The sequence below is a fragment of the Erithacus rubecula genome (assembly GCF_903797595.1).
Source record: "Erithacus rubecula genome assembly, chromosome: 2".
Classification (NCBI taxonomy): Eukaryota; Metazoa; Chordata; class Aves; order Passeriformes; family Muscicapidae; genus Erithacus; species Erithacus rubecula.
The window spans coordinates 59,594,273-59,621,214 of record NC_136685.1 but is presented as its reverse complement, the minus strand read 5'-3'; the positions used below and the strand labels follow the sequence as shown (position 1 = coordinate 59,621,214).

The window sequence follows — 26,942 nt, the reverse complement described above, 5'->3', positions numbered from 1 at the left end:
CCACCCAACTTTGATCCCAGGCTGCGAAGAAACATCTCGGTTTTTCTCAGAGACTGCAGAGGGGAAAGAGAACAACGCACATACCCACGACTTCTTAAGAACAGACATCCCATACAGCACCATCCTGGACTGTAGAATATGTGGGATCAGTTCCAGGGTTGAGCAAAGGTTCAAGGGATTGCCCTTCTCAATTTCACCCCTTCTTTCACTGAATTCATATATAGAATGGAACATAGGTCAAACACTGAAAAATCTGGCAGGGTTATCTCAAAATATGTTTTGTGTTTTCTTTGAACACCTTCTCCTGTGCTCATGATATCACATGAGAATCTCCAGGGTCTTCCTTATACACCTAGCTTCTATGGCTGAAGATAAATATTGGATAATTTAAAAAAAAAAGTCAATGAGAGAGATCAAACTTTCCTTAACTTTTCACTCTTTCAAGCTTGTCTTATTAAAGTCTAAGGGCTAACAATTCTTTGACCATCAAGGATGTGCCTATACAGAGAAGATGAGAGAAGAAGAGCTTCTCAGTGCTTCAGTCTCCTACAGCAACAAAAGCAACTGTGTGTACTGCACACAGGCACAGTTTTTGAGACTGGAAACTGTGGAAACTGGCCAACTTGGGACTACCAACCCAAACAACCATGGTGCTGCAATCAGTGGCTGAAAATGGACCTTTTCTTGACAAGATAAATTGTCTTCTGAACTATGTGATGTCACAGTAAGACCTCTGTTGGGGATCCACTAATTTTAAGCTATCTTGGGTGTTACTGCATACAACATCAGCACATTCATAAATGCAGTTTCTATATGCCCAAGAGGTGTTCAAGACCCAGAGGAAAAAATAAACTTTGAACAGTACTGTCCATGATCCATTTGAAATGGCAAGACTGTCAAGCAGAAACTACCAACTTGTATTTTAGGACAAAGTAAATAAAAATCCCCAAACATTTCTGATATAAAAACCTCACACACCATATCTCCTTGTATTTTTACAAGCACACTTTTCTGGTTGTTTAGCTCAAGAAGTGGAGTTCCTGGATACTTGATACAAGAATTACATAAGAGAAAAGAAATTGTAAAACCAAATATGTAGACAAAGCAAAGGCATCACTTCCAAATTAGCAAAAACCTGCCCCAAAAGAGAAATGTCTCTAATTTTGGCAAAAGTTGGCTTCAGTTGCAACAAAAGGACACAAGATTTAAATGAGGGTGACTTCCACGTGAAGTCTTTCGAGAACAAAGACCTGTTCTCTCAGACCTGCTCCCCCACCTCACACAAACCACCCTTCCTTCACTCTCCTACCTGGCTGCTGCCATCAAAGGTGCAAGTGAGTAATGGTTCCAGTCAAAGAAATTTGGTTCACTACTCCAGCAAATATGGCTGTTGGCTCTCTCTTCCACCTATTTGGAAAACAAATATTAAAGATTTTTAACGACTGTGACCAATCCAGCCTGCTGTTTGATTTTATTACCTAACTGACTTTATGGTGTTGGTTACATCAATATATGTAAGAATTTCAGAGATTGTCACAGTCCTTCTTGCTACCTTCAGAGCAATGTGGCACCAGCAATCAATAGCTCACCTGTGGTTTCCAGATTGCTGTGGGCTAGAATACACATCAACTAATTCATATCAAAGTGAAAACAATAGGCATATAAGGCCAGTAGGTGCATAGAATTATGTATTTTCAAACATGACCTATACAAAAAGCAGGGTAAACACAAAGCATTAAGTATCATTGTAGTATCTTTACATTTAGGCCTTGTCATTCCAAGTGTTCTGCCTAATTGCTGTCTAATTTTGAAAACATAATGCCCAAATCCTAATTTAAGAGCACATAATTTTTAATTAAATGCAAGTACTTTCCTTTTATTGAGCCAGAGCAACATGATTGTCTTTCAATCTGCTTCTTTCCTATTTAAAACTGTGCTTTAAAAGTGAGATATGTCTAGGAATTCCCTTTTCCATATGATATTAGTATGTTTTAGAAAGTAAGTTATTAGCATATACTTTGAAAAAGTCATAACCCTTACATTTCTCTTTCCATGTGATCGCATTCTGGGAAAGACCACAAAGAAAGCATACAAAATGCCTGCTGTAGGCATGTGTGCAGGAGTGTCTGTGCATCCGAGGCACAAAGCACCAGGAGATATTTCATTAATGTGTCAGACACGTTCAACAGCCACAGGCTGCCTTGCTCACACCTTGCAGGGAGTGGGTTATTGAATACCCCTAACTGGGCATACAGACAAGGCACCAGGAACTGGAGACTCAGATCTAATGTGTACACAGCAGAGCTGACTGAAATGCCCATCTTGTTAATACTGAGGCAACAAGCCTTCAGTGATCTTGTAGTGACAGTGCACTCCAAAGGGCCTGGCTGTTCTGGTTTTGCAAAGACTGGTGTGAACACACAGACAACAAGCACAGCATTGTGCTCAGGGCACTTCCTTTCAGGCATCCCTGCATCCCTGAATACCCACATGTGAGATCCCAGGTGATGTGATGGGTAGGCAACAAGTGTGAGCATCCCAAGTGGGTGTGCTCCTGCACAGGGCAGCACTCCAGGGGTGCACAGGGTCCCAGCAAGAAGTGCAGCTCATGTTGCCCCTTCTCCTGCTCTTTTGCCCTGGCTGTGTCACTGGCCCTGGCTGGCTACCATCTCAGGTGATCAGGGCACCACAGCAGAAGAAGGTATGACTCCCCAAGGGCTTACACAAGTCATGGTAAAGGAGCATGGACAGAGGACTTGGACAGGAAAATCTCAAACTTAGCACACCTAACCTGCAGATTTGTGCCTGTGGCCTGACCATACCATACCCTGAAGCAAAAGCAAACTTCCCTCTGTTCCCAGCAGGGAAAGCCTGTCCTCTGTGGAGTGGGCAACACGTGGTGCTTCCACTGCTAACAGAGCACAGATGTGAGCTAGTGGAAACAGGGTGCCAAAAGCTGAATGGTAAAGCAGGTCTGGAACCAGCTGGCAATAAAATGCTTATGCAGCTTTTCCCTGCAATGTTTGCTACCAGCAACAAAAACAAATAGCAAATGATAATGTGTTATTGACCAGCAATGTCAACAGCAGTCTATACAGGCATCTGAGTATATAAAATGACATATGCTCTGGCTGCAGCCCCTGGTGCTTTATCACACCAATCTACAGCTTTCTAGGAAATTATCTGGGTGTGAAGCCAGGAGCCAGTTTTGAACCTTTGAACAGACAGGGCCCAATATGGTTTTAATCTGTTGGTGAAACCTTGGCACAGCTCTACTCAAGGGCAGAACTCTGTATTTAGCAGGGCCAGCATTTCAATCACTACTTTTACAGTTCACCTGAAAAAAGTTCCAGCCAAAAAAGCAAAGCAAAGTAATAAATAAATCATGAGGCCTTATTATCCCATCCTTCAGTAGGACCTAGGGGTAGTCTGGATTGGAGCATCCTCCCCTGGTGTGGGAAGTATATCTTGCAGCCCTAAAGCAGATGCCTCTGTACTTTCACAGGCTGAACTGGTTTTAGTGATGCTGGCTACAATTGCACGCAGTTATTTTTAATTAATATGCATCTTAAACCTGTTTATTCTATTTGCAATGGTTGAGTTACCATCCCTGGAGGTATTTAAAAGATATGCAGATGTGGCACATGGGGACAAGGCTTAGTCTTTGCAGTGCTAGGTTAACAGCTGGACTTCCAACCTAAATGATTCTGTGATTCTATGTGGTCATACCTGGTCATGACTCTCCTAATACCTTGCAGTTTGCCAGCTGTTTGGACTATGAATAGACAAACTCATCAGAAGGGAAATGAGAATATGAAAATCACAGCATGTCTCACTGTTTGGAAGAGCTTTTTCAATTTGAACTTTGCCTCTCAAACGTTCTGGGAATAGCCTTTTACACAGGACCTGGAAACACAGGCAGAAGTGCTCTGATAATGACTCTTACACCATCTGCTTTTGAAAGACTGCTAGCAGCCTTGGCAACCTCTGTAATCATTTTCTAGTCATAAAACTACACCTTCAGTGGTGAAACAAAAATGTAACAGAGATATCAGCATCATCTGGCCACATTAATTAGTCATAGATCAACAACAAAATCTTTGCTTTATATTACTTCTTGTTAAACTGACACTCTAAGGTGGGAGGTTGACAGGGAGATTCCTGTGCACCTTCAAAAGCAAAAAAAGAGTCAGAAATTTAATCAGAAACTAAAATTTTTGGAAAGCAACTGGATAATATTTTACTGCTAATTATTCAAAGATTCTGAAATAGTACAGTAAACAGGTGAAATTGCTTCAAGAGTACAAAGGGCAAATAAACTCATGCCCGTGTTACTCCTTAACTGGCTTGCAGCAGATAGCATTCCAATAAAGACTGTAACTTAGCATGGTTTGGGAATTTACCTAAAGCCTCACTCTGACCAGGTCTGTAAGGTACCATTAAGTTGAAGTCAGGTTCCAAGATTATACAGAATGATTTGTACTAAAGAAGAGCTAGGCAATATGGGTAGAAGAATGTGCACACTTCTGCAGTGCATCAACAAACAACTGGAATTCATGGCTGGTAACTCAAAACATGAGGCTATATGCAAATCTCCCACTCCAAACCATCTTGCATGAGTTCTCTCTCTACAGATGTTTTCTTACTTAATGCAATGAATTGATCATAAAAACTTCTGTACTGTAATAGGTAGAGAGTGTGAAACCAGTCAGAGCGGATTTTCTAATATTTTAATATTTTAATTTTCTCATTTTTCTCTTTTTGCTCCTTTTTTCCTTCTAAAACACAAAAGGTCCACAGAACTCTATGAATTCTCATCTGTAATGGGACAAATAAGAAGTCTAAAATTTGCTTGATTGCAGCTGTGATGCATTAAGTTCCAGGCATCAATCTCAATAGCAGCACTTTTACTCCAAACAGGCAATATTTTAGTTATCGCTCTCTAAACAAAACACAATTTATTATGCACACAATTTGATAGCTACAGCAGCTAAGACTAGACGTAAAAAAATCTTCTGACATGAGGAAGGTAAAAGCAATGTCATCCTTTAAATTGACTTCATATGATCAATGTGAGAAGACAATCATCTGTGAAATGATGTTCATGCCCTGATCAAATGCAATCATACCATATGCAATTGAATTTGGAAAAAGTGGAAGAGAATTATTCCCATTAGTTTACTGGTGTTCTTGATGTGTTCACACAAATCACCTTTGAATAGATGAATTAAAATACCTAAAGCATCTCTACCTCTGCCCTCTTAATTCTAGGTCATTCTGGCAGCTCCCAATACTGCAGAAATATGTTTTCCTACAACCAGTTTGATAAAATTAAGGGACCAAATCTTGAACTACTTCCAAAGTAAAAGAAATATAATTTCTTTTTAAATCAAATGTCTCTATGCTGTAAACATTTTTGTCTTCATTATTAAAACAGCAAGAGATTTGAAGACTGCTTTATTTTTCAGAATATGATTCTTTTGTTTTCTACAATTTTCTCAATAGGAGTGTCACAGACTATTTAAATTTGTATTAAAAACAGCTTTTCTTCATTTTGGTATCCTGATAACTCCATGTTGCAGATCTCAATGCAAAGAGCACTAAGAAATCTTTGTAAAATTTCAGTTTGTTCAAATTTTTACATGCATAAATTTATGTGCATACATATGTATTTATCTACATATATATATGTATATATCCACATGTGCATATTTATACATATTATATAAATAAAAAAGACATATTTACTAATGCATGTGGGTTAGTGGAGCTGGTTTTATTGTCTCTCTGCAATGCAAACAGAGTTTAACTCAAAGGAAGATCTCCCATGAATTTTTTCACTTTACACATAGGTAATTCACTTTATTAAAACCAAGAGCCAAATTTCTTCTCGGGAGCCCCCCTATGTTATCTCCTGTATCTTCCATGCCCAATCTGCACAGGAGCTCATTTTGCTGCCGCTGCTGAAACAATGACTTTGGGTTGCTTTTTTCACTTCAGCCAGGAGCTAAATTAGCAAGAGCACATCCCCCTAAGTATAGGTCCATAACCTCACTGCAAATAACAGTTCAGACACTGCCAGCTGAGACCAGCACCCTCACTAACCAGGCTTGATGCTTTCAGACAATGGTCAAGCTGACAATTGACACAGTGTCCTCAAACACACATTGCTCAGCCCATTTGCCTGGCTGGCTGCTGCCAAGAGGGCTGTTTGTGCAGGCAGCTGGCAGGAAGATGGGAGTACATCTGGCAATCCTCCGAGAGTAGGCAGGGAAAATGAAAACATCAGATCTCAGCCAAGCCCAAGATAGGATTCTAGGTAAAGCTCATGCTCCATGGGATCCAAACATGCTCTTTGGCAAAACAGACTTTGGCAAAATCATCATGAGGAACCTCCCACACTGACTGGCCTTGGCTTCCATTCTCTCTTTGAACGACTACCTCGTTATGACACCCATGCTTTGGGGAAAACCAATTGCACAATGAAGAAACTGAGGCAGAAGCACTAAGTGGCCATTAAGCCTACCACTAAGCAGATAGGCTACAATATGGCAGGTAGCCCACTGGACCATGGCAATCACTTAAGCTGCCAAAACCACCTCCATCTCCATGGAAAGACCATTGCAACATCAAGCCCATGGCAGAGTAATGGCCATAGTGCTGGACAATCTCAGCAGAAGGTGAAAGCTAACTTGTCCCTGAGAAGTCATGCAGGAGGGAAGTGGGATGTCTGCAAGCCGTAGAGTTTTATCAGCAGGGAAAACAATCTAAGGACTTAGGGTCTGCTTACAGAGTTTTGGTTGGTACCTGCAAAATCTAAGCCAAGGTACCCTATAAAATAAAACTAAGAGGTCAGTGAGTCTGGTGTCAACTGAAAGTATAGACTTCACTCATGGCACTCTGAATTTCGACCAGATAAACTGAGACACTCTGGGACAGTCACAGAGACAGCTTGTAGAGCACACACAGCTGATGTTTCAGGTTGGCAGCCCCAGTGTAACACCATCACTGGCAGCTGATCGTTTGTCTTGAAAACCTGAACGAGCCACCAAACCATCTCTGAGCACACACTTTTGTAGCACTTCTGCTGGGCATCATGTGATCTCTTTACAAGGAAACAACCTCATTATCTCGTTATTGCCACATCTAGAGAGGGACTGTTAAAGTGTCCTCTCTCCACTCTGGTCCTCCAGGTCTTAAGTCTACCAAGAGAAAGGCAGCAGTGAAGTCTTTAGTCCTCCTCAGAGAGACAAGATCCCTCTGCACTGATGTCACTCCACTCTTGGGGTGTGCTCAGTAAGTCAGTAATTTGTCATGAGCGTGGGCCCTACCCATACATGGCAGGCTGGAGGAGGAATGACCTCAAACTCTGCCTCTAATCCAGGGGGCGTTGCCAAAGCACAGTGTTTGAGTTTGATGCATGAAGTGCAGAGATATTTTCAGCTACTGAATCACACTTTTGGCTCCCAAGCTAACCTGAACTTCTCCTTAGTTTTGTTTGCAATTTTTCACATTTCGCGATCACCATTGACTCTCAGAAAAAGAAGAAAAAAACATACATAACCATAAATATGAAGATTTTTTTAAAAATCAATTTTATTTGAATAACTTTCATTTTATTCTCTTGTATTTGTGGACAAGTGAAGCTAAACAAATTACTAATAGATTATGGTGCATCACCAATGTTTGACTTCTTTATTTCATGTTCTAAATATATGCTATTAAATGCTGCCAGTGAATGTTTTCTAATCATTTTTGCATCCAACACAAGAATGAGTCTGAAAAACAAGGCAGTGCAACAGCAGTTAGCTTGGACACGGCTGCACAAGAGCTGTTAGCTATACCTTCCTATAGCTGAAGCAAAAATATTTTGCTGTATTTGCCCCACGAAACTATATTCACTTGACACAATTCACAACCATAATTTGAAACTGGCAGTAATGAAAAAGTAAAATGTCACTTTACAATACAAATACTTTACAAAGATAAATCTTAACTTATCCTACCCATTACAACTACATTATCCTGCTGTCTGTAGCCTGAGCTCACTCTCACTGGTTTGGGAGGAAGGCTCCAGCAGAGAAATTATGCAACCTCAATCATAGCTAAGCAAGTCATTTAAGCAAGTCACTTAATCCCATCTCTAATCAGTAAAGCCAATTCAGCAAAGCAAAGCATGTGCTCAAGTCAAAAGTGAATAGGTAGTGTGCATCTTTTTGAATATCAGTTTCTCACAAAGTGAGGATATTACACAAAACTTCCCTTGATTTCCTTTGGAGCTCAGCAGGCTACAAGAAGGTAGAATTCATCTGCTAATCAACCTGCCACTCACATATGTCAAGTACTAGCCTTTTTAACTCATCCATAGATCAGTTAATCAAAAACAAATTTTAAAAAGGCCACGGGATATATCCTTGGAGTGGACAGATATTTATATATATATATATATATATGTACATATACATATTACCCACAGATTGCAGGGACCACAAAGGCAGGAGTCAACACAAAAAGAATGAGGTAAGCTACCTTAGGAAATTCTGTACATACATTGCTGATGTGCCTCACTGAGCCTTTTCACAGAGTGAATTTGGAGCTTTCCTCATCTACTGGAAGAAGAGTGAAAAATAATGGGCATTTTGACTCTTCATTCACATTTTCTCATGTGTCAACAAGGAAAGAGTGGGGATAATACACACACTACTTTGATAGGAAATGTGGCTCTTTCCTTGGTGGACTGAAGTAACAGGGCAGCATTTAACATCATCTGAAACCTATTCTTTTCCTTTAAATTTCCTTCAGTCTTTGCAAGCAACATTAATCTAACAGAAACGACTTCCAGCCAAGCACGGATCCCCAGGAGCATTCCTCGACTGCAGACAAGTGGGAAAGGAAAAGCCTGTTGCAAAGAGCAGGGCTGGAACCAGTCATAGGGAATTTATGCCCAGCAGCAGGCTGCACCATTTGGCTGCCTCTGCCCTTCTCCCCAGATGAAGGAGCCTTATCTACCTTGCAGATATCAGAATCAATTACAAATACCATGGGGCTGCCCTAAATTATGCTCTGCTGCCCGAGGCTGCTTTCTGCCAAGCTCCCAAGCGAGTCCCCATAGGAAAAGGCTGTGGGGAATGTGGGGAAGGGAGCTCTGAGGGCCAGGCTCTACCTGTTTTTCTGCTCCTCCAGCTGCTGTCAACACACTGACAAGTTCTGTGTTTGAGATTGCAATCTGTACCTGCCCCAAAGGTGCTACCAACTGTATAAATGTTTTCAGAAATTAAACAACTCCAGAAAAATACACGTTATGCAAACATCTTCTCTCTTCCCAAATGACACAATGCAAAGCACCAAGCACAAACAAAAATGGACCAAAGAAAAGCACAGAGGCATTGTGGAAAAAAACCTCATTTAGTGAAGGGCTTCTCTGCTCTCTTTACAGCCATTAGGACAGTCATAATGCTGAACTGGCTGGTCAGCCACAAAAATTGGATAAATTGAGACACAGAAGAGACAACTGAAAGCAAGGAGACAAACAGCAAAAATAAATGAGACAGATGGAAAGCAGAAATGCAAAGTTTAAAATGCTGCTGGTAACAGTCACATTTAAAAGCAGTTCAGTTTGCTTTCCAGTTTTGGAGAGGAAAAGGGTTTTTATTATAAAAAAACCCAGCTTGTTAGCTGAACTGCTGTGGGTTTTCCCCAGGTATTTCGTGGGACAGGAAAATTATTTTTCTCCAAACTTAGGAATGCAGAAACACTTCTAAGAAAGGGCAAAATTCTGACAACCTTCTGGTGTTGTGCTAGTACTGTTGGGAGGGGAAAGGAAGGTCACATCAATAAAATCTATAGCCACAAGTGAAAGAGCTGTGTTTTAGTGCTGCTGGCTAGAGGTCAGTCCCTGGCAGTGTTCAGAGCACTCCCATGGTAGCACAACTTCCTTAGTCTTCCTCCTTTACTAGCAAGGCTGCTAAAATTAGGCAGGAAAAGGATAGTTATTGTTGTAGCAATGTTTTTGTAGGTTTATTTGGCAGCTTTTCTAGCAGGATTTTAGTATAGTTTTGATAACATGTAAGTATGGGAAAGAAGGATTTCCACATTGGCCAAAGAAACAGTTGTGGCAAGACTACCTATTTTTAACATGGTTTATTCCTAGCACTATTTCAGACAGTATTTTCTCTCCCATCTGTTGACACAGTTGTTTTGTTTCTCTAAAGACATAGTTGTCTGTCTCTTGGAGAAAAAATGAACACCAACACCATGAATAGTTGCAGAGAAAAACATGAGACTGAAACCCAATCAAACAGTGATCTGGTCAAAAGGTAACACTGGAAAAGCTGCAATGTACAGCAATTCTTCAGATGCCTCTTTAAATTTATATCAGATATTTTAAGTGCAACTGTGAATTTTTAAAATTCAGATCTGGTATACTCAACAGGTAACTAAGATGGTTAATTGATCTGAGGGGTCTGACTGCAAAGCTGCTGTTGGAGCAATGCACCAGTCTGTTCAGGAGAAATGCAGACACAAGAGTAAGGCACAAGCACTTTCTTTAATAAAGGAAGGAAAATGTAATGAGAGCACCAAGGGGAAAAACATAAACCCCAAAGGCTGATAAAAATTAAACTGGTAAAACAGGATGAAACATTCAGCCATCTTTCTAACACTCAGGTTGCCAGGCTGTTTTCTCTGATTTTTAATGATAATTTTTTTGCCTTGCTGGACTGCTGGAGTTCATGGTTATGATCTTGCAGGCAATCTGAAAACCTTATCTCCTCTCAAAGGCATTTCAGGCAGCTTGAGAGCTGGTAAGTGGAAGCAAATAAAACTGAAGCATGGCTAAGGTAGGACCTCTGCAGATCACTAAAGCACCTTGTTCTTGTAGAACAGCCTATTTGCTGGAAAAGCTGCAATATGAAAACCTGATATATTAAAGGTCAAGGCTCCAATACAGAGCAGACTCATCTGTATTGTGTTTTAATTTCTTTTTATGCCGAGAGGTGCCTAGGGTTCTGAGGAGGTGACAGAAAGATAAATCATGCATGACAAACTGGAACAGAAGACAAGGCTGTATCCAGAATAGGATAGCTCTGCTGGTGCAGCTGTCCGAGCACACTGTACTGACAGTGTTCCAGCACAGCCTTCATTCGTACCAGCAACACTGTGTTATTTGCTGGCACAGCTTTTTCCTGAGCTCCATCTTCCCTCATCCAACACACTAAAAGTGTTTCAGTAGAAGTAAAGGTTTGTTCTAAGTGTATCCACAGTGAGAGCTTTTGTGTGTGTTAGAGATCAAGTCAAAGATCATGCCTCTTTACACCTCTTTACACCAAGACAGCAGAGACAGCAAAAATCTGTAAAACAGGCATGTTCTTCATTTGACTGGAGTAGGAAGTCCTTTGTAAAGGCTTCAGTACTGGCTTCTGCCCCTATTGGGAATCTTACCTTCTCATGCACTTTTGCAGAAATGCAGAGACAAAATGTCTCAGCACACATGTCCTTATCAGAAAGGTTATGGTATTTCCACAAGCAAAAGAAGTTTCCAGCCCTCCCATGACTGACCCCAGCTCCTGCTCCACCCCCGTTCTGTGGAAGGCTCACCCACCTGGCCCTGCCCACACCAGTGAGGCTGAGCAGGGGCTGAGCACCCTTCCCCTGTCTGGGGAAGCACACAGTGGGCTTGGTGCTGCTGCCTGCTGCAGGCACAGCCTCCTCCCAGGATGGAGAAGGGAGGACCATGATGTACAGAGACATGGGGGGAAATTATGCCAAACCAAGTGCCTGGTACTGTGTGGGCAGTTTAAGAAAGCAACCAAATTCACCAAGATGATGAAAACAACTGATTTAAGATTAATTTTTTTTTAAATATTATTAGAAAGCTTTCAGGAGCTATGTGAAAAGTTATTTTCCAGGTGTGTTATATGGTATGACCTACTGGTCACAATCATTTAAGTGATTTAAGATTTTAAGACTGTTGTCTGTGATTTTTGTAAGTGACTTTAACATGCCTTTGAAGAAATTAGGACCAGCAAAAGATCTGGCAATATACTCATACACAGTCTTCAGCCTGTTAAAAGGGCTTACCTGCTTACCTGCCTTTGGTCTGACAATGACTAGAGCAGCAGTCATTGGAAACCCAGTATTATCTAATTTTTTTATAAAACATACAGTACCTATTTCTGGAAGGCTGGACTTACTCCAGGCTACTATGGTTTCCATAGACAGGAAGCTTGAAGGTTTGGGATTAAAACAGCAGGAGGTTGAAAAGAAAATTGAGGACCTGGAAATAACTGACGCAATCATCACCGAGAACACTGCAGCTCTGAAAAATGTAATCAACAGCCTGGAGAATAATCTCAGATAAAAGGCTGGATTTTGGAGGCCAGTGGAAAGCTCCTGCAAGGACAGTTACAAGACAGGTTCTGGTATACTTTTCCATAAGCGTTTCAAGAATTTCTCCTCAGCATCATGTAGGAAAACATGATGCAAAAGCTTGTAGCTATCCAAGCTATCCCAGCACGTCTCATTTAAAGGAAAATGCTGTTGGCTAAGAGCTCTGACAGCATGTCCTCCTCTAGCTATGGAAGTTGAAGGTCCCTCTGTCCCTACTTGTTCCATGCTGGCTGAAGGCTCACATTTCTGCCTCAATCAGTATGAGCCCTCCACTGACCTTCAGCCAAAGCCAACCCAGATGGCTCTGCCCAGAGTAAGAGAGCACTTCCACAGCTCTTCTAACAAGTAGGGTGCTGGGGTAGTAATCTCCAGGCTGTAGGCAATAATGATCCCTGGGCAGAGGGTCACCTTTAACCTGTCAGTCTCTTGCAATTCCTGTCCACTGCCTGAGAGCTGAGGCACAGGTGAAGAGTTATAGAAAAAGTGACATGCAAAGTTTAACTTGTTGCATCACTAAAGTACCAGCTGAAGAAATAAGCTTACCAGACATGCTACTGAACATAAAGCCCTAAATAAAAATTATCTACGATGCGGTAAAGAATACTCATTTCTTCAGAGCAGACACACAGGTTTTATCCTGAATTTTCAGAACTCATGAATGTTGTTGTAGACAAAGTACCCCCCTTGAATAACCTATTGTGATAGTCAAGACAAGAAAGAATAAAATACAGACTCCAAATAGTGTACTAAACCAATCCCTCTTTAAATTGTCTTTTTTCACTATGCCCAGAAAACTGCAATGTATTTTAAGAAAAGAATTACTGGCCTTTGAAACACAAATGATAATGCAGGTGAGCAGAGCCTCCACTAAATTTGATGCCTGTGCTCCAAAAGCTAGGTGCCAGCTCAAACAGATACCATAACACTAAATGGCAGAAAGAAACTTGCTGACTTAAATAGACTGGCAGGGATTAGCTAAACCTGGTTTCTGAGGATGTTTCATATTAACATATGGTATCTTCAAGGCCTGGTTGCCCCAGGAAACAGAGAAATGGAAAAACAGGTTTTCAGGCTACCTTTGCTTTCTCTCTCTTTTGCATTTAGCTGAGCTTTGGTGCAGCTGCAAGCAAAAGACTAATAAGATGGCAGTATCACCAAGACTCCTACCCTTAAACCCCCAAGGTTTGATTTTATGTTAGGGCTCCTGCTCAAAAACTAGCAAAACCAGAAAAATGGTGAGAGGCCTGTCTGACTGTAAAAGCTCCAACCAAGGAAAAACTGCTTTAGGAAAGGAGACAAGGGAAGTGCACGGGACTTAAAAATGCTTTTGGATAAAAGAGTCAACACATAAGGCCTATAAAAATGTTTCTCCTGGGAAAACACTATGCCACTGCTAAGAAACATAAGAAATCAACCTAAAGGCTTCTCATGAAGAATAAAAGACAAACAAACCATAGTGATCACTCAGAAATTCAGATACAATGAATAGCTAAGAAAAGTGATAAGGTAGGGGGAAAAAAAGACAAAGCAGAGCCCTACTGAATTTACATCTCCAAAGAATTATTCAAATTCCCACTCGAGCATTTCCAGAGATTAATACCATCAATTTTGATTCAGGCAGTTTCAACAGATATATTAAAATTAGGTCAATTATGTCCCAAACTATTGTTGCACTGTTCTAGAACCTTTGTGACCATCATAAACTGCTTGCACGGTAGAAGAGCAAGCACTAAAAGAAAAGAAGGTATTTTTTTCTGTCAGGACTACTTCATGGGAGACAAGCAGAATAATGAGATCCCAGGAAGAGGCTCCAGGCAGAGCCTGATGAATCTTGCATGACCTCAGGACAGGTAAAGCACTGCTCATCATTTCTCTAAGGATTGCTTACTAATACACCAATCCTATAGCAGTTTCAAATGTGATTAAAAGAGGATAAGTAAATGGAGTCAGAATTAACTTTGCTGGGGCTACTCCATTTCTTTCATTCTGACAAGTCAAAGAAATTCTTAACTTGAACTGCAGATGTAGGTTTTGGCACCTATGTTCCAATGCTTTTCATACCATTTCATTACAACTAGTCCTGGCAATGAGCAATGAACTCCTCAGTGGGTTTGCAAATCATCACAGCAACATGATTAGAAAACTTGATCCAAATATCATAAAAGTCGATGGAACCTGGATTGAGACCAAAGAGAATTGCTCTTCCCTGCCAGGCGTGACTAGCTATACATCATGTTGCTTCTGTGGATGAAAGTGAATCTTTGCCCATGCACCAATTTTAATTATTTAACAATAGAGCCTGCTTTTGAACAATGTCATGTCATGAAAGAATACATAACCTGGCATAGAGGAAACATGTCTTTAGCTAAAAATTCCACTGACTAGAGTGCCTGTTCAGTAAGACTACCACACTGTTACTTAAGGTTAGGCACACACATACCAACACACACACATGCACCAGCTTACTGGTCTGCAGGTCCTCTAAACCCTCCCCTGGGAACCTGCACCACTGACATTTGTAGCAGGAGATATGTAGCTCATGTGGTCATGGGGACACAGATTGCACCTCACTTCCCATGTGAGATCATTCTCTAAAATTTTATAAATTTCCTATCTTTAAGATATGGAGACATTCCTGTGGGAGAAAAAAAAAAGTATAATACTAAGGAAGAAAACAAAATGGTGTAAGTATGGCTTAAATATGTGTAAGATATTTTATTTTAACACCAATTTCCAGAGATTATGCATAAACATGAATACACTATTGAATTCATGCAATAATTATTTGGCATTTTACATGTGCAATAAATGCAATGCAATATTGGTCATATTTTTATCTTACATCTATCCTTAGTGCAGAGGGCTTTGTTGTCAATGGGACTGTAATAATTCATATACCAACTGGAAGAACAAATCAGTCTGACAAGAGCTGAATCTGAAGAGAACAAAAATCACAGAATCATTTGGGATAGAAGCCACTTCTAAATGGGTCATCTCAGGTCACCTATAATAATCACTTATCTAGTCTAGCTGTGACCGACTCCACACCCTCCCATGGCAGTTTGCTCCACTGACCTAAATGTTGCATAGTAGTAACCCCCTTTCCAATATCGAACAGTCTAGAGCAAAGCACTCCCTGCTGTAGTTTAACCACAGTATTTCCCTCCCAGTTTCTCTCCAGCAACATAGGAAAATATCTTACCCTGTTCATTCCAGCTCTTGCAGACATGTATGTGCACCTAAAGCTCTCACTTCGGCCCTCTCCAGACCTAATGTACCTAGATTTCTTCTCTCACTTTCAGCTTCACTTTGGGTTTTTCCAGCTTCCTGAAGAGTTCTGTGAATTGAGGTTGCCCTTTGACTCTTTGATTTTGTGGACTGAAGACAATTTTAAATATTTGCACCAAGTCTAGTTAGGAATTTAATTTATGAGGCTTGAAGTTAAAAATATGTCACTGCACAACTCCCTGCTTTCTAGTGGTATTTGTTCTTCCAAATTTAATATTGTTCTCCCAAGAGATACCTCAAGAAAATCCCACATAAAAGATCAATACTCCCATTAATTAAATAGCTGGAATTTAATACTGCTCTTCTTCTGGATATGCCCTATAATTCCAGAGAACTTCCACCCAAACACAAACCAAGAGTGTTACCTCTCTCCATATACTTATGTCACCTCCTTTAGGGGCTGCTCGGCATGAAGCCACATCAGCACCAAGATTACCTGAACATTTACACAGAACATCTGGAGGCTGTTGAGGCCACACTAAATTCCAGTAGCAGGAACTTAAAGCTACTTCTGATATGCCTGGTCTGCAATCATGGCCCTTACACTTTGATTTTTAAGTAACTCCCTTCACCCAATATGTGTGACACATAGAGGAAGTCCAGGAGCATAAAACAAATCCATTTTCCCAATGAAAATACATGCCTAAAGTGCTAAAGACACAGGAAGAGGAGACTCATTTTCCTCTGTTTAGACACAAAGATTGGCAGAGCATATCTGAATAGCTCTGCTCACTGCTACTTCAAAGGGCTGCAATGTAAGACTCATCCAACTTGTTTTCAGAATCAATACATGAAGGTTTGGGTTTCCTAGTTTTTCACTGGTTCAACAAAGAGAGGACACCACTGCTGGGACTGCCTTTGCCTACTGCCAGCATGAGAAGCTGAAAACAGATTACAATAGCATGGCACGAGCAATTTCTATATTACAGAGAGAGCTGTAAAGTCTGATACAAACAGACAAGCATTATGTTTTCCAACATGCATCTCAGAAGACAGGCTTATTGACCATAAAATGAATTATATAACCCAACTTGTATTATGTCATCTGAGACCTTGGTTAGGCCACTATCTTTGAGATACATATATATGTGTATATATAAATGATATATAGGATATATCTAATTATTTCCCCCAGAAAACTGTCAAGTTACATTCCTTATATAACACTGCTGCAGTGATAGCCTGAAGCATAATGACTGTGCTCATTTTAGGGTTATTATGAGTTCTGAGATGAAGAGCTGTCAATAATTTAATTTGCTCCATATAAGGTAAAACACCGTCTTTGTTGCAAAGGGAATCCCAGTTATATCTCTTTGAAACATTAATTACAGTAATAAACAGGTTAAGAGCAGTACCCACAGGTGTCCCTCCAGCAAGACACACAAGCCTGTAACTCAGAGGGTGTGTGGGACAAGGAAAAGGGATGCTGCAACCTTAGCTGCTGGACCTGGCCTTAGTGTACAATCCTCTTCATCCTTGTACTGAAGAAGATTGTACTCAATCCTGCACTGCTTATGGCCAGACTCAATGTTTTTTGTATAAAACATATACAGATATGTTATATATATATATAACATACACACACATATATATATATATATACACACACAAATATATATAAATATAAAACATATACATATACCTATACAAAGTAAATTTACTTGATGGTTCAGTCTAGCCCTTTTTTTGGTCATTTTTGCTGTCAATTCACTTCAGCCTATTAAAGACTGTGAAAAGACATGGTCTTCAGTGGGGATTTATATTCCAGTCACATAATCTCAATTTTTTTCAGAAGTATTGACCTGGTTCTTCAGTTTTCAGATAAGTCAGATCCAACTTTCAGATGCTGCCCTTATGTTGTGATTAGGTTTTGCCAATGGCTTCCTATTTAATATACTGCAAGATAAACTGATACCTGTGCAGTTAGGTTTCAAACATGTTAAATCAAATTGATAATGACAGGGCAAGTAGGTAGGTCTCTAACTCCTTGCTGTCTGTTTATACAGTAGTGGGTTTTTTAGTCATCTTTTCTTTTAAAGACCTGTGATCTAAAGGTATTTTAAAGGCCCCCTCTCTAGTGAACCAGCTTTTGTTTCTACAAGTTCTTGCAGTAAAAAAGCATAGGTGCTCCTTTCCAAGGATTCCATTGTATCCCTTACCGTCAATATCCAATTGAGTTGCCAAGCACACTGTGGACTCTGTCAAACCCTTCCTGGGGCTTGTCCTGGTTTGTAACTGATGTTTGCCTGTGTTGGTATTCCCAAGAACCAGTTCACTGCAGGCTGATGGATCAGCAGATCATGAACCACTGAAATGCTCTCAAGAGCTGCCTCTGCCTGCTCAGTCTCTCTCCCTACAGCCTGCAGTCTGCTTCAGTGCAGCCAGGGCTCAGGGCCTGGGCTGATGGATTAGACCCCCTGCTCTCTAAAAGAGAGGTTTCAATGACTAATGTTCAGGTGCAAAGGTGACTGAGAATGAAATGGAAATCCTGGAAACACCATGGAATGCATGGAAGCTTATTTCAGTGTGTGTCTTACCAGAGTTTTTAATCTTTTAACAAACTAGCAAAAGAGAAGCAATCCTAACTTTTGGGTTCGGCTCCATCTAGTTCATCTGCCTCCTCCAAGCAGTTTGTCTAATGCAGCAAAGTACAAACCAGACACAGTGAGACAGCTCTGTTTCACAAGCTCACTAATAGAATGCATTCCCATTTCTTAGGCTCCAGCCCACAGTTTGCCACCCTACAGAGCCTCCTCCTGACCCCAGACCCACAGGGTGAGCCAGCACTTTGTGCCCTCCACTGTCAGACAAGTGACATGGATTAGCAGCTGGAGGTGAGAGAACAGCCCATAGAAAGTTCAAACCTTGTCATGTCCATGCTGTCCCTCCATATCCCTTCCCTCTCCTAGTGCCACTCACAGGCTGCCCTTTGGGCTCAGCCCCTGCCTCCAGTGGCCCCCAAGCCACTGGGACCAGCACAGGCTCCAGTCCCCGCCTGAGATGCTGAGGAGCGACGACCAAGAGTCTGCTCCTGCACAATCCACCTCAAACCATAACTCTAAATGCATCTTCAATTCTACTCATGTATTTATAGGCCCCTGCATGGGGACAAATTATGCTTTCAAAAATATTACAGGAAAATGCTGCAAGTGATTGTCATAAAAAAACCCCATCATAATTTCATTAAAAATTAACAAAAAGAAAGCATTAGTGTTGTCCTGCCAACTGGGGGTTGGGGGGTATCTCACATTATTAAATTGAGAAGGCCAGCAATGGAAAACCTTTTTAGATTGGTGTTTCCATTCCTTCCTCTTTTGCTTGGTTCAAAAGTCCTGCATAATTAATACTGTAGTACTTAATAAATGCTTATGAACCTACTGCCTCTCTGCTTTTTCCATTTAATTAGGTGATTGACTTCAGGCATACTATAAATTATAATGACAATTTAATTACTTTTTTAATGTGCACACTTAAAAGATTTATAAACAGGAATAGGGTAATACAGTGCACTCAAAATTAGAAGTACCATGAACTGGAGAACAGCACAAAGTAATGACATCTAAAGTATCTCCTTAGTGGCTGAGCAGCTGCAGTGACTGGGAGGTATTTAAAGTGTCTGGTACAACTACAGAGAACTATATATTTCTGTCCAAATGCCCATGTACACCTCTTTCAACTTTTCCTTCCAGCACTTGCACATCTCACTTCACTTCATGGCAGAAACATAAAGGAGTTCCAAGGACAAGTCAGGCTGCATACTGCAGTGTCTCTTGGGTAAAGCATTCACAAGAAGTGGAAGACCTTTTCTTTTAAACAAATCATAAAACTTCTGCATCACTTCATCATAACACAGTCATTGTTAAAATTTGCAGGGGGCCAAAATCTCCTACAATATTCCAGCTGGCACAGGCAAACTGCCAAAGATCATGGATTCCATCATCTCATGAACAGACCCTTCCTACTCAGGAGGCAGAAATGTCTGAGAATATTTTGCACCACATCCTACAATAATCCAAGTCAACTCTTCTGATATTGTTATTATGCTAACCTAGGATTCACTCTCTAGTCACTTACAGGGATGTAAAAGCTAAGAGGATTGCATATATAACAAATCCAGTAAGAATGAGATCCTTCAAACTAGTGCTCAAAAAATTTTGCTAAACTAAAAAATTATCAATTTAAATAGTTTAAGATAATAAAAGTTAACCTATTTGTAGCCTATCTAAATATCCAGACATTTCTGAGCCCTGGTTGGTCATTACAAAGATAGCTGTATTTTCTACAAGTTACCTAACACCAACAGAGAGAGATGATAGCATTTGTTTTAAATCACCCAGTATGCTACATTGCTGAAAATTTCTCGTGTAAAAAAAGTCATTAAAATTTGGGCTAGAGGAGACACTTTCCCATCTGGGAGCTGAATCTGGTTTGGTGTGACTATTCCTGTCTGTTAATTTAGCAGTACAAAGTATAACTCTACATTCTTAGCATACTTACTGGGGATGCTGGCATCTCTGTAACCAGAACTGCTTACAGAGAGGGAAAAAAAAAAAAAAGACTGGGCAATTCACAGTGTGCTAGAAAAATTATGGGCAATTCCACATTTTAAGCATCATCTATCAACAGTGTTGAATAGTCAAAAGGGGAATAAATTTGAATGCATTGCCAAGGCAAATGCTGTGATAATTGTATCTGCTTTTCCTTTTCAATACAGAGAAAAAAATCCCAGACGCTCATCTCATTTGCACCCAGTGAAGCTGAGTGGAAAGTGAATCAGTCCCACAGCTTCATGGTGTGGCTGCCTGTCCACCTTGGCCAGCACAGAGCAGGAGCTGAAAAGGTACAGGTGAAAGAAAAAGCACCAGGAGGCTGAGCAGCGTGGTGAATCACAGGGAGCTGCTTTGTCTGCAGCTTCCGTCCTCTGAGGAACTCTGCAGGGCTGAAACAATGGCTCTCCTATGGAGCTGCATCTCATCTACCTCATCTACAGCCAGTGATGAATGATGGGTCAAGAGGGCAGCAGACTTTGGGTGCACAACCCTTAAATACTTTATCAAAGATGGCAAAAGGCCATGTGCTTCAATAACACAGCAAATACTTCCTTTTGCTGTATAGCAGACAAATTCCTTCCTCTCTGCTGCCTCAATCTGAAGCTTTTGGTTCACAGCTCAGAGCGTGTGCAAGTTCTACATTCACAAAACATACACGTAAAAAAGCTTCAGTTTTATTCCTGAGACCATTCAACTGTAAACATTCTCACAGAAATGGAAAGTCAGTCCTATCTGTGCTGAAATCCTATGCTTTCATAAATATGCAATTCCAGGGATTTGTGGAGCTTATAGACAATAAAAGAAGGCATGTTTTACTTATTTTAAAAAGGGAAGCTGAATAGTAAGAATTGAAAAAAAAAATTCTTAAACTGAATCTCATCCAAATTTTTCATACTGGGGTTTGCTGAAAAAAAACCATACTGATTTGACAGAAATTAAAAGTTCAATAACATATAGAAATTTTGTCCCTGGTTTAAATGAAGATAAATGAGAATAATAGGCCTTGTGATATAACAAGATACATCAATACTAACAGTTTGGCAGTATTGTGCTGCTCAGAGAATTACAATTTAACAAGACATACAAGATGAGTTGGAATACCTTCATGACACAAAAATATGCAAAATAAAACTGAAGCAACATTTAAAATGTTATGAAGTAAGATGTCTTACTGCTTATGAGTTGTCCAGGTTTTTTCCCAGTTAGAGGAGAGGTAAAGTATTTCAGAACCTTCTGCCATCTAAATTTTCTTCCAACCACTTTTGTCTTCTGTTCCTCCTTAGCTGTTTCTTTGTCTTTTTATTCCTCTAAATATCTTTAAAACTTGATCTAACTGCTCTGAATTTGACAATAAAACTTAATGTTCTTACAGGACAGAAAGCTCAGGTCTGGTTTCTAAAGGTAGTAGCATGAAGCAATCTTGGGAAAAAACCTTCAAATCAGCTGTGATCCTTTCAGCTCCCTTACGAAAACCTCAGCAACAGAAGAAATCCACTTGGGTTCCTGCCCACCCAGCACCAGAAGCTGGCATAACCCTGTAACTTTGGGATTGTTATTTAATGGCAACAGCACTTAGAACTGGATCACAACTTTCCCATTTTGGAGGCTTTGAGGAGTTGGTTGAACGCTGACGTGAGCAGTGCGGGTTTTCCGGCAGTGCCGCGTGGGCAGCGAGGCAGCGAGCTGTGCCACCCCACCACCCATCCTGCAGTGCCATGGAAACCTGCACCTTTCACCTCCAGAGGCATTGGGGCAGAACAAATAGGTGTTTTCCCTCCCAAAGACCTCACATCATTTTACACTACGGCAATGGATTTGCATAATTTCAATCGAACTATGTATTACAAATCTCAGTATAGATTTTGAATTTAAACACTTCAGAACTGAGCAAACTAGACAGTGCTTTATGCTCAGGAAATGGAAGATCTTGGAGTGGAGATGTCTCTGCTTCCTTGTAGCCCTGTTGAACAGATTACAAGAAGGCCTGACATCTGTACTTCAGTCAAGTGAAAATTTCAGATTAAAAAATTAGTTATTTTAATTGATAGCCATAATGTATCCTGAAAATATTAAAACACTGAAAAACTACTGTACAATAATAGCTTTTACACAACCACTGCTGCCCAAAAAGCAAACCAGCACAGAAATAACTCGCCCTCTGAGTATTTTCATTCCTTTTTCAGAGTGTGAAACTAAGATTGGCACCAAACTGCATCACCTTTTTAATGCATTTTCCATCCAAACTGAGGGCACTTGAGGAGTCACAGTGACTCCCAGAGAAAACATGCTCTGTATGTAACTTTTCTGCTACACCCACCTTCAGTTCATGGCCCAACACTCTGCTCCCTTTTATTCATCCAGGTGAGGAGAAGCTGACAGCTGGGGGAGGGAAGAGATTGGGAGCCATATGGAGCTCGAGTCAATTTTTGGTATGTATTTGTGAATAGATACAAAAGAGATAAATGCTGGCATGCATAAATTCATATTTTATTGATACCTATTTTGGTACTTACTGTCAGAGTAATTTATTCCAAAATAGGCTTTTAAAAATGAACACCAGTTTAAAGAAAAGTCCCATCCCGACTTATTTCTTGCCACAGCAAATCCAGGATCCCAACACCATGAAGCAGGAGACAGAATCCCACTCAATATGGTTTACCTCACAATGCCAATAGGGAAAGTGGTGCAAATAACCAAGAACCCAAGAGAGAGATTCCCCAGGTCACTGCCCAAGACAAGCTCCCCAGGAATGGGGGTGGGCAGCCAGCCTTGGCACAAGGAAGCATTGAGGGTCCCCATCCGAGCTGCTCACACAGAGGGCAGGGAGAGCTGATGGTTTTGCATGCAGCATCTTGTAAGAACGAAGGTTATCAAAACTACAAGATTCACTAGATTGGCTGCCTGTAATTGCTGCACCTACAAATGTTCAGTTTCACTTCTCAGACTTATTCAAATAGTCCAGCCCCCACGGGCCTGCAAACCTGAGCTGCAAGTCTGAATATGGAAGGGGATTTATTAAAAGATTGCTGGTGCATCTGACCATGACGGAATGCTAAAAAATGAAAAAGTAATGAAATGTACTGAACATTTCTGAGCCCCAGATTACGTTTGGCCTGTATCCAGTGGACATGTTTGATATCCACTGGCTCCCCTATTACAGACTTCTATCTTCCCAAACTTTGATCTAAGGCCACTGCAAGAGCAGAGGAGCAAAAGTATCTGTGAGAGTCACTTATTCCATTAGTCAGAAATCAAAAATCAAAAGAGCCACTTGAAACACTAACAGAATGCAAAAGCTCATCACTTCCTTCAGAGAAGGGCAAAAGACCTTTTTTGTAATTGTTGATTGGAACACGGGCCATGCAGAAAATTTCTGGACTCTATTACCAGCTCTTAAATAGTTCTGTTGCTGGTCTCCAGCAAATGGTTTGCATTTTTTGTGCTTTTTCAAAATCATAATAAAAACCACATACCCACCTCACAGAACAGAGGCTTCATCAATGTTCCTAACTCACTCTCAGCTTCTTAGGTAGACAATCCTGCAAAAGTGCAGAGCACCATTATTTAGATTTGATTTGTTTTTAAAAAAAAACCTGTCTATTAGTTGGTTGGGAATTTTTTAAAATTGTTTTCCAGGTAGGAACAATTTTGGATGTCAAATCAGCACCTCTGCCTGGAGACTGGCCTCAAGCTTCTGCCATGTGCATATGTGTACATCATATTCCTACATCTTCCACAAAACAGAAACTGAGTCTGTGAACAGGTCACTAAGATGCAAGCCAAGCAATGTACATCTAAATCTGAATGCAGAACAAACAAAAAAAATTGGGTTTTTTTTAAGAACAAAACTCTTTCCTAAGAACTTAGTTTCTTCATGGTTACACAGTCTGGGTGCAATGTGTAAAAAAATGGCATTCTGAGGCACTGTGGTGTTTTCTGAATCACTGCCATTACCCAAGAAAACCCCAGGAAGTGGTTTGGATGAGAAGCTGGACCCAGCTTGCGTAGGTATCAGCTGATGTCAGAGTACACACAGCACAAAGCCCTAACAATATGGACATTGTGAAACCAGGAATAACCTTCTCTTATCTCCTGCAGTTTGGGAAATCATTTCTAACCCGGTGACTACAGAGTTTAGGAATAAGTCAAACAGTTAATTATTCACTACGCTTCCTAATTAATCTCCATTTCAGGCCAAATCTTTGTCTGCCCATAAAAACACGAAGATCTCCAGCGAGGGGAACAACAGCATGAGCTTTTGGACCTCCTTCTGCAAAGCAATTCGTTTTTCCATAAACAGTTACTATTAAGCAAGGACAAAGCAACAAACCAGACAGCCATCTGTGTAAACCAATTTAAAAGGATGGTGACCTCATAACATTTTTCAAAGTAACGCTCTCCGTTTAACTTCTGCCACCCCGTCCTGCCCCAGCAGATGCTGGGTTCGAGCAGGTCCTCGGGTGAGCCTTTGCTTCAAGGCAAGCTGGGGCTTTAAAGCCACAGAGATTTCAAACCCGTGAAAAGAGCACCTCAATGGAAATACCTCGGCATATATGGAAGCAGGATAACCTTGGTGGCTGCCCACGCTCCCAGAGAGTGTTGCCACAAAGGTCTGTGCTATGTTTGCCAGCCCAGCTTCCTAGAGGTATGAGGTCAAGCGAGCACAAAGGTTCAGGCCACCGATGGTAACACAATCCCTGCTGAACTGTGTTCTTCCTTACGACCCAGAGAGAAGCCAGAACAAGCACAGATGGCAACCACATTAGAAAAGAAGGCAAACCTGATAGCCTTAGAGCAAAACTTATGAATCTACCTACATACAGCACAGCTATCCTGTGTGCACCCTGGACAGCCACAGCATCCCCAGCTCCTTCTGCCTATTTAGATTTGAATCCAATGAAGCTTCAGGCAAAATATGCAAAATAAAATACCAAGTAGAACACCTATAAAGAAGTGCAAGTAACAGGCACCTTGTCTTGCACAAGATCACTTGCAGAACTGCCCTTTACTCCATTTACTAAAGTCAGTCAGAGCCACACAAGAGCTGAGAGCAGAGTGCATCAGATGATGGTGACATCAAACCATTGGTAGCACAACAGAAGGAAGTACATTTATAAGGGCATGTGGACTACAAATATTTCAGTGTCAAAGAAGATAACTGAAAGGAATGTATATTCTGCATAGTCTCTTCACATTTCCAAGCATCAGAGCAATGCAACAGTATATAAACTGTATTTCAAGTGGTGGAAGGAAGCGTGTGCTTCTCCATTATATAAAGGTGATGTTTCTAATCCACATAGTGCAGACATGGTACAAATTACCTTCCACAATGCCAAGGCTTGTAACATGGACTCTTTTTTCTTTAGCCTGCCTTTTCTAAGAGCCATTACTTTACTGCCAGAGCCTAATGTTTGTGTGCTTGTTATTTGTGTTTGCTCTAAAATAATGGCTGTGAGGTGAAGGTAACTTGCCCTTCTGACCCAGCACATAATTGTACAACTGTTTGTGCAGTAATAACCCATCGTACACATAAAGTGACGTTTCTCTAATTGGCATTTGCTGAACACAAGGGCATCCTCTGCAAACACAGTGGCTTTTTTATTGGCAACCCCTTTAATTATTTCACTCCTCCTAACACAGAATCTCCTTTCTGTCATTAGAGAACAAACCATTCCTTACCACAGCCACAGTAATACTATATATTTCTTAATATATATTGCTGAATACTATTAAAGATTAGCCCTAAAAGACAGAGTAGTATTAACAGCTGTCCTGGGAATTTGTTCCAGAAAAGGGAACACTTCTGACCTTTGAGTCTGTATTTCAGTGCCTTCTTGAGATGCTTCAGAACAAAAGTTCAAGCGGCGTCTCCTTTCAGTTTGTCTCATCTTGTTGCATGTTAAAAGTGAGGACAGAAATTCAAGAGAAGCCTGGCTGGTGCTGCTCTCCCTTGCCTTCAGTTCTGCTGTGTCAGCTGATGCTGGCACACACAGCATATTTCTCTGCTTCTTTTGGTTTTGTCTTTCCTTGGTCTCTGCTTTGAGTCTCTACCCAGCCATCTCCACAGCTCTCCTGTCACTGCCATGTTACATAAAAACTCAGAAATGGCTTAGGAAACATTTAAATCTGTGCTATCTTGGCAAGCAGCTAATCCTTGAAGCAAATGCTACTTACACAACAGAGTGCCTGCGCTTCCTGGCCCGTCGTGGAGATGTCATGCCTCATCTCCTAAGGCTGGAAGGAATGCACAATGCTTCGTAAAATAGCTCTGACTTTCCATTTCTACTATATAAGCATCTTGTTATCTGTTTTTATAGGGAGGGAAAATGGGAAAGGGAATTCCTGGAAGAGATTACAATTGTCAAACTGGCTTTTGATATCTGTTAAACAGCTGAAGCATTAATTTTTTGGCGGCACTGTCGAAAGCCTATGAGGGCTTCCTGACTGAAGTGGAGGAAATAGTACATTTAGTTCAAATACAATCTGTACTTTTTTAAAAATCCATATGAAAACAGACTCATTATTCATTTTTCTGTTAATACGTGGTTTTGCACTGCAGTTTCAGTAATATTTTTTGTAAGACCTGGCAGTCTCAAAAAAGAACTGCAACTTAATGTTTTAATAAACTCTTGTTTATACTACAGTCAAACCAGAACAAACAAAATAAAGCTACAAATGGCATTTTTATAGGAAGTCAAGAAAAAGATTCATGTGTCT

At 40.7% G+C, this 26,942-nt stretch overlaps 1 protein-coding gene across 7 annotated transcripts in view; it reads right to left on the bottom strand.

The window, feature by feature from the left end:
* The window catches only part of HIVEP2 (HIVEP zinc finger 2), a 135,101-nt gene that overhangs the window by 51,294 nt on the left and 56,865 nt on the right, over nucleotides 1-26,942 (bottom strand). For 2 of the 7 annotated variants that reach the window (XM_079330887.1, XM_079330890.1), the window contains exons 3-4: nucleotides 23,703-23,764; nucleotides 1,310-1,407 (exon numbers count right to left, since the gene is read on the bottom strand). The exons of 1 other annotated variant lie outside the window; for it this stretch is intronic. The gene's annotated coding sequence lies outside the window, so the exon portion shown is untranslated. Of the gene's footprint in view, nucleotides 1-1,309; nucleotides 1,408-23,698; nucleotides 23,765-26,942 lie in introns of all 7 variants that reach the window. 4 more of the 7 variants (XM_079330888.1, XM_079330891.1, XM_079330889.1 and 1 more) reach the window with 3 other exon arrangements.